The following is an 8,823-nucleotide window of genomic DNA, read 5'->3' on the forward strand; positions in this document are numbered from 1 at the left end:
AGTTTGGCAGTTTATTGACCAGGTAAGATGCAGTTTCTACAGTAGCTTGGATGCTAAGCTACTAACGTAACGTTATGGCTAGCTTGGATGCTAACTGAGTTGCATGACTGAGTTGTCCTTACAGTAGAGGAGTGAAGTGTCATGTTTATTAGTCACATCCCTGTCCTTACAGTAGAGGAGTGAAGTGTCATGTTTATTAGACTCATCCCTGTCCTGTACAGTAGAGTAGTGAAGTGTCATGTTTATTAGACACATCCCTGTCCTGTACAGTAGAGGAGTGAAGTGTCATGTTTATTAGTCACATCCCTGTCCTTACAGTAGAGGAGTGAAGTGTCATGTTTATTAGACTCATCCCTGTCCTGTACAGTAGAGGAGTGAAGTGTCATGTTTATTAGACACATCCCTGTCCTGTACAGTAGAGGAGTGAAGTGTCATGTTTATTAGTCACATCCCTGTCCTTACAGTAGAGGAGTGAAGTGTCATGTTTATTAGACACATCCCTGTCCTTACAGTAGAGGAGTGAAGTGTCATGTTTATTAGACACATCCCTGTCCTTACAGTAGAGGAGTGAAGTGTCATGTTTATTAGACACATCCCTGTCCTTACAGTAGAGTAGTGAAGTGTCATGTTTATTAGACACATCCCTGTCCTTACAGTAGAGGAGTGAAGTGTCATGTTTATTAGACACATCCCTGTCCTTACAGTAGAGGAGTGAAGTGTCATGTTTATTAGACACATCCCTGTCCTTACAGTAGAGGAGTGAAGTGTCATGTTTATTAGTCACATCCCTGTCCTTACAGTAGAGGAGTGAAGTGTCATGTTGATTGATTGATTGATTGAAAACTTTATTAACAGATTGCAGAATGGGTACAGTACAGTACAGCTCAATACATACAATTGTTAAGGGGATGCAGACCAGAGAAAGACTTTCGTCTTGTTTACATCAGGGTCCCCCATTTTCAATTCATCATAACATAACATACATGACATACAGATAGACAGTACTGCTACATCTATACATTTATGACATACCAGATCTGCAAATACAGTACTGTTTGTGATACGAAAAGAGTCCAGAAAAGAGAGTATATACATTTGACGTGCAAACTGTACATTGGAGGAGGTTGGGTAGGTGGGGGGGGGGGGGGGGGAGGGACTGTACATTGGAGGTGGTTGGGTGGGTGGGTGTTTATTAGTCACATCCCTGTCCTTACAGTAGAGGAGTGAAGTGTCATGTTGCATGATGCTAGTAGTACAGTAACTAGTATATTGGTGCGTCCTAGGGTTAAATGCTACAGTATGCTAACTATTTGGAAAAATAAATATAGTCACTTTATTTGAAGAGTCAAAACTGTTCTCTTGGCTTTGTTTTGTTCACAGTAGTAACGCCGCCGAGCCATACTGTACATGGTGACTGCTTGGTTTGACTGGCAGTGGCCGCCGAGCCATACTGTACATGGTGACTGCTTGGTTTGACTGGCAGTGGCCGCCGAGCCATACTGTACATGGTGACTGATTGACTTAAGTAAAAAAAATATATAAAAAAAAATATATATATATTAATAACATTTTTTTTTTTTAATAACTTTTTTTTTTTGGCATCCCCTATTATTTTACCCACGCGACGCCACTGGTCTATATGACAGGTGTTGTACTCTTAAACAGTAATGTATATTTGCAGATCTGGTATGTCATAAATGTCTGGATGTAGCAGTACTGTCTATATCTCTGTATGTCATATATAGATGTAGCAGTACTGTCTATCTGTATGTCATGTTATGATGAATTGAAAATGGGGGACCCTGATGTAAACAAGACGAAAGTCTTTCTCTGGTCTGCATCCCCTTAACAATTGTGTGTATTGAGCCGTACTGTATTGTACCCATTCTGCAATCTGTTAAATAAAGTTTTCATTCATTCATTCATTCATTCATTCATTCATTCATTCATTCATTCATTCGTTCATTCATTGTCCTTGTGTTACATAAAACCCATCTGTGGCCTTGTGCAGAGGAAAGTGGTAAATACATGTTAGATATTCCAATGTACAGTTTTGCATACCATTGACTCAGAATGGTCTGTTTTATTGAAATCGTCACAGCAGTATAGTTTGTTTATACTTCAGAAGTATGATATTTAAACATGGTCCCCAAAATGAATGGAAGCAAATGAGGAGCCTGACACCTGGGAGGAATGGAGGTGTTGCAGCGTTGGGGATGTTTAAAAAATATAATTTAATATATAATATAATATAATAATTTGTGCTTCATCTAAAAATTGGGTCAGCAGCCTCCACTGATAGCTCAACATAAAAAAAATGCACAATTAATCATAAAGGTAGCAAAATAACAACATTTATGTTTTCGTCCACTGAGGAACTACACTTCTCTCTGGCACTGCTGACTGACGTCACCACAGAGTAGACTCTGGCTTTAGTCACCAAAGTATGCTGCCAGGGAACTTATGGACACGACAGTAGACATTGCTAAGGTCTAGTACGTTTAGCTAGGTAACGTTAGCTATGGGTAAAGTTAACATTAACGTTAGCTTGGTATCAGCGCAACTGATCAATGGTCAATGGCCGTGATGTGTATTATTAGGCGACAGCACTGAACGGTAAGTGTACTGTTAAGTGTAGTTATTTTTTAACGACAAAGTAAACAACCGTATAACTAACTTTATTTCAACCCAAAATGCTTAAACAATAATGTTAGTGATAGAAGGGAACTCATTTTGTGCAAAAATGGAAAGCTTGCCAATGTTCATGAGGCAGAATTATTACAATAGCCGATAATACATTTTCCCAATGATAAATCCCTAAACTGGTGGACCGTGTGGGAAACTAAAGTGACGTCAGACTACACCTCCCTATACGGGTGGAGCATGCAGGAAACTAAAGTGATGTCAGACTACACCTCCCTATACGGGTGGACCGTGCAGGAAACTAAAGTGACGTCAGACTACACCTCCCTATACGGGTGGACCGTGCGGGAAACTAAAGTGACGTCAGACTACACCTCCCTATACAGGTGGACCGTGCAGGAAACTAAAGTGACGTCAGACTACACCTCCCTATACGGGTGGACCGTGCGGGAAACTAAAGTGACGTCAGACTACACCTCCCTATACGGGTGGACCGTGCGGGAAACTAAAGTGACGTCAGACTACACCTCCCTATACGGGTGGACCGTGCAGGAAACTAAAGTGACGTCAGACTACACCTCCCTATGCGGGTGGAGCATGCAGGAAACTAAAGTGATGTCAGACTACACCTCCCTATACGGGTGGACCGTGCGGGAAACTAAAGTGACGTCAGACTACACCTCCCTATAGAGGTGGACCGTGCAGGAAACTAAAGTGACGTCAGACTACACCTCCCTATAGAGGTGGACCGTGCAGGAAACTATAGTGACGTCAGACTACACCTCCCTATACGGGTGGACCGTGCGAGAAACTAAAGTGACGTCAGACTACACCTCCCTATGCGGGTGGAGCGCACTGGAAACTAAAGTGACGTCACACTACACCTCCCTATACGGGTGGACCGCGCGGGAAACTAAAGTTACGTCAGACTACACCTCCCTATACGGGTGGACCGCGCAGGAAACTAAAGTGACGTCAGACTACACCTCCCTATACGGGTGGATCGCACGGGAAACTAAAGTGACGTCAGACTACACCTCCCTATACGGGTGGAGTGTGCAGAAAACTACAGTGACGTCAGACTACACCTCCCTGTAGCTCCTTCCAGAGTCTCCAGGTGGTCTTGTCTGCACACGTCCCAGTGAAACCCTGCTTCAACACGCAGGTGAAGTATGTGACCACAGCTCAAGGCAAGAGCCATAGGATCCTCCGTCGAGTTTCCCTTTCTGACACACACACAACAAAAGAACCTGGTGGTGCTAGCCTTTGTCTACCAGTCTACCCCGGGAGGAGGAGGAGGAGGACTGGACTAGAGGGACAACGTTTACTCGTCTATACAGCGTAGTCCTCAGAAGGCCATGATGGTAAAGTAATAATGAAATGTGTTTCATATCACGGGTCTTGGTCTTGGTCTGCGTGTTTTGCCGTTGAATGGCTCCGTGAGATGTGCGTGGTGGTGGTGTTACATTATACATGTTTCCTGTTGTCACACAGATCAAAGAAGTGAGGCTTTTTTCTGCTGCGAGGACAATGGTGCTTCTCAGCTGCATCTCTGTCCTCTGTCTCGCGTCGCTGGTCCGTGGTGTCGATGGTGAGTGAGGCTTCTCTCCAGATTCTCTGAATTCCTTGTAACAACTGTATATATGTGTGTGGATTCATGAAGTGTTTCTGTCCTTTTGGAAACTTGAGTTTTTCAATGACTCAGTGCCAATGGGGCATTCGTGTGACAGCATGCCCCTGTGTGTGTGTGTGTGTGTGTGTGTGTGTGTGTGTGTGAGAGAGGAATCAGGAATCAGGAATCAGGAATCAGAATTTCAGATTTAATAAAAAACTCCAAGTCCACCCCTTCCCAAAATATAACTTGCGCAAAGGGCCGGATCTTGTTCGTTCAGCCCACGCACAACACTGAGAGATTACCTGTAATTTAGCATAGCCTCATAGTGTGGCGAACACACACACACACACAGACACACCCTCTCTCTCTCTCGGTGCGTGAGGAGGATTGGTGCTAGATTGAGAAGGGGCCGTCTCTCGGAGATCAAATGAATGATAGTTTACGGCATATAGAACGGACATTCATACACAGCAACGCGCCTCCGAACAAGGTGTGATAAACATGAAGTGATATATTTTCCTTGGCATGAAACGGGACGTCCATGACGCTTCTTTCTCTATTCAATAACGTTTTACCCTGAGGGATGAATGTGTGTGTGTGTGTGTGTGTGTGTGTGTGTGTGTGTGTGTGTGTGTGTGTGTGTGTGTGTGTGTGTGTGTGTGTGTGTGTGTGTGTGTGTGTGTGTGTGTGTGTGTGTGTGTGTGTGTGTGTGAATTGCAAGTAATTCTTAGTAATTCATAGTGTTTGTTTTATCATTCTTGGAGTATCAGATGGGTGAGCTTTTCCACACGCTGTATGGAATACAGTGAGTGCAAGAAATTATTTAGTATAATTTGACCATATGTGATGGACATCTTAAACATGTGATCTTGTGGTAAAACCCACCCACCTGGTACACCCAGTAGCTCAAAATAAACGTTAAGAATGATATACTATCCAGGCCTGGTTAGTGCATTCCTTTTCAGACAATATTTTCTCATGATTTTAGATTATCTTGAAGCTATTGAATTGAATTTTTATTGAATTGTAATTGAAAAATATAATTATCTTAACGTGGACACATGGGTCTCATTCCCCAATATTTTCCAAAGAGTTCTCTTGGAAGACTTATCTTGGAACCGACTGAGACAGAATCAATGAGAAGTTCACTCTGAGTCCTCAACACGCTGGTAATATGTCTTAAGTGGCTCAAACGTTCGCACCTGAGACATCTGCGTTGGGGAATGGCACCAGTCTGAAACATGAATGCGTGTCCCCGTTCAGGTCATTTGCATACAAAACAACGCCTCCAGAGCTCCTTATAAGGCAACTAATGATGCAGCCGTGTGAAAATGGACCCGGAAGCATTTTGCGACCCATCGAAATTAGATTAGATTAATTGTATTGTCACCATATATAGTACAGCTCGGGCACCTGCCGCAGCGCACACGCGCGCACACACACATGCGCGTGCGCGCGCCAAAATAGCTGGTTCAGATATGGTTAATCCAGCTGCCCTGTGATCAGATGAAATTTTTTTTATTTTTTAACATCAAATGCGTAATTTCTTATCGTAAAAATATTGTCATATTTATTTGAATTATGATTAAGTAATTAATTCCAAGGAGGCATGTAGCGTTGACATGAAGGAATCACTATGAGAACACAGTCTGTCAAGTTAATACAATTTTCAATTAGTCAATCAATCATAAGTGTGCTCCTCAGCACTCTTAAATCTGCTCTCAGCCACGGTCAAATCCGATCTCAGGAAAATTTGGGGAATCGCGCTACCAGCCCTAATATGTCTTAAATGGGCAGAAATCTGCCTAAGAGGAAATGTTTGGTCGTAAATCTGTTCGGGAATGAGACCCATTGACTCTCAGGGCTAGATCCACAAAGAATGGATTGCGCAGTGATTGATTGAATGAAAATTGTATTAACAGATTGCAGAATGGGTACAATACAGTACAGCTCAATACACACAATTGTTAAGGGGATGCAGACCAGAGAAAGACTTTCGTCTTGTTTACATCAGGGTCCCCCATTTTCAATTCATAATAAATTGTAAGTAAGGGTGCAATTAGCAGCGTGCAATCCATTCTTTGTGGACAGTTTTTCAAACTTTTATTTCTACTTGTGAGACACTGAGGTTAGCCTCATTTACAGCAACGACAAGTTTAAAAACAAGACACAGTTATCAGCAGATTCATACATATATAGTAGGGATGCTCGATATTGGCTTTTTTACCGATACCGATATATCGATATTGTCCAACTCTTAATTTCCGATACCGATATCAACCGATACCCATATATGCAGGGTTCCCCCCCCCCCCCAATTTTTTTTAATAATTTCAGGTAATTAACATTACATATCTCTTGTTGTGGAATTAACACAACATTATGCATACTTTTGAGGTTATAGAAAAAAAATAAAAAATAAAATATGTATTTTTTTTGAAAACCGATACAGATATTTTCCGATATCACATTTTAATGCCGATATCGGCCGATAATATCGGTAGGCCGATAATATCGGACATCCCTAATATATAGGCACAACAAATAAGAATAAACAATAAAAACAACAGTTAAAAGTCGACACACAGTGGTCAGAGATTAGACTTTTAAATCCAGCAAGAGAAGGAAGAACCTTCAGCTTCAAAGTCAGTTGGAGGGCATTCCAGGTGTTGGAAATGGATATTCCATTCTAAAGCTTCACAGAGAGGCTTTAACTAATCCAAATGCTTTACAACTTATGCCTCACATTCACCCATTCACTCACAACATTCACACACCAATGGCGGAGGTGACCATGCAAAGGTGCCAATCTGCTCATCGGGAGCAATTAGAGGTTATGTGTCTCACTCAAGGACACTTCAATACGCTTCTGGGAGGAGCAGGAATCAAACCGGTAATCTTCTGATTACCAGATGGACACTGTCACCCCGACATAGTTTGGCAATGAGGAGGACTATGTGTAGTAATCCAAACTACTGTACTACGCAGTGACGTCATCACGTCACAGGCAGTATAGCCTAGGTGGCGAGAGGGTTTGAACGGTTGGCAATTGTTGCACCACAAACATTACACTATGTAGACACAATTAAGATAAGATAAGATATCCCTTTATTGATCTCTTGGGGAAATTCTGGCATCATAGCAGCACGAGGGAGGGGGAGGGGAGGTACAGGTATGGGCGTGGTAATATAGGCAATAAAATGAAATCTGAAAAGATGTGAAAATAAACAATGTAAACAATATACAGATCCAGCTCTTAGAAATTGCACCTCTACTACTGCAGTACTCATGCACCATTAACCTGGCAGTGCTGTTAATGAGGTGTGAACTTGCAGTAGAGGTGGATCTGTAGGCCTACTGTAATTAATTGAATACAAAAAATATGAGAAAAAGAATCAGTATATACACAAGGTGCAGGTGAGGGGTCTGTATCCTAACTGGCATGGTATACTATACGTCATATGTTATAGTCCATGCAGGTCTCGGTGGTTAAGAGTCAGACACACATATTGGTCAGACATTCCTAATAGTTCTCGAGTTCTTAGGGCTTCCCGTGTGGTTAGAAGGAGGGACCTTGCAGTGAAACTTTAGACTGAATGTTACGACCCCCTCCACTCTGTCTCCTTGGTCCGCCTAGTATATTGTTGCGTTGACAGGTACTGGAGGTGGGCGTGGCTGGAGCGCTGATCAGCAGAACGGGCAACACCTGGGGCCGGTGTCCCCATGCTCCCTTTAAAACACTTGTGGAGTTTAGTTGCTGGGCGCTCTCCTCATGGGACGCCGTTAGTTTAGTTTGGGGCTCATGATTTCCGTTTGCATTATACAACACCACACCTATCTTGCACTTTACAATGCATGCACTCACTTACACTAGTGATATTACTGACTTCATACGCCACTGTTAGTTTAGTTTTGTTAATTATTCCTTGTCTTTATCTTAGTAGTTAAATAAACATTTGTTAATTGACTTTGGTTGTCTGCGTCCTCCCTCTTTGTCATGGCCGTACGGTCGGTTTGTGACAAGTTCTGCTGCTACACTGATCAATACTTATTGCTGCTACACTGATCAATACTTATTGCTGCTACACTGATCAATACTTATTGCTGCTACACTGATCAATACTTATTGCTGCTACACTGATCAATGACTCACTGCTGCTACACTGATCAATGACTTATTGCTGCTACACTGATCAATGACTCACTGCTGGCTACACTGATCAATGACTCACTGCTGCTTACACTGATCAAATGACTCACTGCTGCTACACTGATCAATGACTCACTGCTGCTACACTGATCAATGACTCACTGCTGCTACACTGATCAATGACTCACTGCTGCTACACTGATCAATGACTCACTGCTGCTACACTGATCAATGACTCACTGCTGCTACACTGATCAATGACTCATTGCTGCTTACACTGATCAATGACTTATTGCTGCTAACACTGATCAATGACTTATTGCTGCTACACTGATCAATGACTCACTGTATTTGGACTTGGAGTACCAGGTGGGTGGGTTTTACCACGACATCACAGGTCAAAGGTTAAGTTGTC

This window comes from Notolepis coatsorum (assembly GCF_963971535.1).
Source record: "Notolepis coatsorum genome assembly, chromosome: 14".
NCBI classification, from domain to species: domain Eukaryota; kingdom Metazoa; phylum Chordata; class Actinopteri; order Aulopiformes; family Paralepididae; genus Notolepis; species Notolepis coatsorum.